We start from the raw sequence: 2698 nt of genomic DNA, 5'->3' as shown, positions 1-2698 counted from the left end.
CATTATACAATCCCTACAAAACCATAAATTTCTAGGACATAAAATGTTGGCCACTTTCAGTAGGAAGGAAAGTATATATGTTTTCTATACTTGGTCTTCCTCTGCAATATTGAATATAAGTAAATAACACCATTATTGCCATAAATTCTCACACAATTCTCATCACACCAAACATGTTGAGATGTTTGAAACAGCAGAAACTTCTTGATAAGAATGATCCTGTTGCCTATGTTACCAATGGTAAATTTTCCAAATTTAATGGGAGAGAGGTTTGAATCCTACAATATAAGAAATTGTTATTGACTGTGACGTGGATTTTTGGATACCATCTCCAACAAAAATCCCCACTGGATACTAGATGCAAAAAATTACACCAACAGATTCATAAGTAAATAGCCCAGAAGGGGCTGCATATATCATTCCATTCCTCTTCATGATTTAAATCACCTCCTCCTTCCTTGGACTACAGCTGCTGGGGGGATTGGGATGTAGCCAGAGACTTAGATAACAAGCACTGAAAGAAGCCTTACACAAATATACGTTATCCCAGACTACTCTCTGCAGGAGGCACAGTCAGGCCAAATGTATACCTTGTTTCTGACCAATGGTACATCCCCTCTATCTGTTCATGTTCATTCTGGTCAGAAACACAGAGCAAACAATTGTCACCGCCATGTCTAGATTAGGCTGCATCAGAATATTTGGGAGATAAGTTTTCCACAATCCTGGGACTTCTGTCACGTCTCTCCTTTCGGGTCATAAGTTTAAGATTGAACAGACATCATCTCGGAGGCAAAAAGAAAGCAACAAAGTCTGAAACCTTGATGTTTCATGAATACTTGCTGATAAGTGAATAAATGCTGAAGCCACACCGCATGTAGAATGAAAATAATGGGCCACAAGGACTTAAAGATATTTTGATTGTGTGGTAGGATATAGCCGTATGTCCATTTTGGCATATGATCTCTGTCACATTAAACCTTTTTGGTCCAAGGCAGTATGAATTTTGTTATTCTCCATTCATGTGAATATTATTGTGTGTTAAGGTGATTCTAACAGGACAAACATGTCAGACATCACAGTCTGTTGCCTCAGCAACACTCTTTCCTCTTTTTCAATCTCTTCAAGGCATCTTTGATTTCTTTGTTCCTCAGACTATATATCAAAGGGTTCAACACAGGAATCACCACAGTGTAGAAGACTGATGCAAATCTGTCAAAGCCGGGGGAACCACCAGAGCTGGAACTCAAATAGACACAGGTACTTGAGGTATAGAAGAGAGGAAGAGGGTAACTGCTGTCAAGTGAGAAGCACAGGTGTTGAAAGCCTTGAACCTGCCTTTAGCTGAAGTGATCTTCATGATGGAGATGACAATGTAAATATAGGATATCATGATAACTAGGGCATTTACTATCCCAAAGATCATTGCTGATATAGCAGTTAAGAGTCATGCAAAGAATGTGTTAGAGCAGGAAAGAACCCACAGCTGGGGCATGTCACAGAAGAAGTGGTGGATGACATTAGGCCCACAGAAGTGGAGCTGAGGCATGGCACACACTTGGGACAGAGAACCAGAGAGTCCAGCCATATAGGACCCCAGCACCATCCGACCACAGAGAGAGGGTGACATGATTGATGAATAGAGGAGTGGGTTACAAATGGCAGCATATCGATCATAAGCCATGACTGTCATGAGACAAGACTCACTCAATCCCATGGTTGAAAACACAAAGTATTGAATGGCACAACCCACAAAGGTGATAGTTGGCTTTTCCTGGAAAAAGTCATAGAGCATCTTGGGGGCTGTAGAGCTCACATAGCATATATCTATAAAGGGCAGATTACTGATGAAGAAGTACATGGGTATGTGGAGGTGGGGATCCATCTTTATCAAGACAATGAGACACAGATTCCAAGTCAGTGTCAAAATATATATCACCAGGAACACAACAAAGAGGACTGCTCTGATATGGGGAAAATCTGAGAATCCCAGGAGGATAAAGTCTGTGATATTTGTAATATTTTCTCCCCCAGTCATTGTCTTTGTACTCCTGAAGTCAGAAAAGACAAGAGAATGCATTGCTGACTCAGGTGAAATGGTAACAGTACCAATCTAATGCATGCCATATTTTTCCACCGTTGAGCACTGGCAAAGGGAATATCCTTCAGTGTCTTGGGGTAAAGACCTCAGCTTTTCATCTTGAATTGTTGGCAAGAGCCTTCTCTGTGCTTCAGGTTCTCAGTTATGCCATGAAGTCTCATGATAAATTACAAAGATATTTTCAAAGTTGACTGAAAAGTTTTCAAAAAGCAATATGAATTTTGTGATTACTATATAAAAGATTATATCATTGATTAAAATTATAGGTTTAAAAAAGAATGTATATGTATGTATGACTGAGTCACTTTGCTCTACAGCAGAAATTGGCACAACATTATATCTCAAATATACCATGAAATTAAAAAAATTAAATAACAGCTTTTTTAATGACCTCTGATAATTCAGGGGTAACTGCTGCTTAATAATAGTATTGCATAAGTAACACCATTTCAGAATAATTTTGAAATAGCTCTTCTCTCCCAAATGACCTTTTAGATAGGTTTTTATATTTTCTTCTTTTACACATAAGAAAAAAATTACTGTTTATTATAACTTCTCAAGATTTTTGTACATATATTCAACCAAACAGCTCCTAGG

General features: G+C 38.5%; 1 pseudogene; it reads right to left on the bottom strand.

Annotated features, from left to right (window-relative positions):
• Positions 1-1091: 1091 nt before the first annotated feature.
• Positions 1092-2038, bottom strand: LOC110258168 (annotated as a pseudogene).
• Positions 2039-2698: the final 660 nt, after the last annotated feature.

Source organism: Sus scrofa, unplaced genomic scaffold (genome assembly GCF_000003025.6).
Source record: "Sus scrofa isolate TJ Tabasco breed Duroc unplaced genomic scaffold, Sscrofa11.1 Contig1462, whole genome shotgun sequence".
NCBI classification, from domain to species: domain Eukaryota; kingdom Metazoa; phylum Chordata; class Mammalia; order Artiodactyla; family Suidae; genus Sus; species Sus scrofa.
The sequence above is the reverse complement of the archived record's forward strand: the minus strand, read 5'-3'. Positions and strand labels throughout refer to the sequence as shown.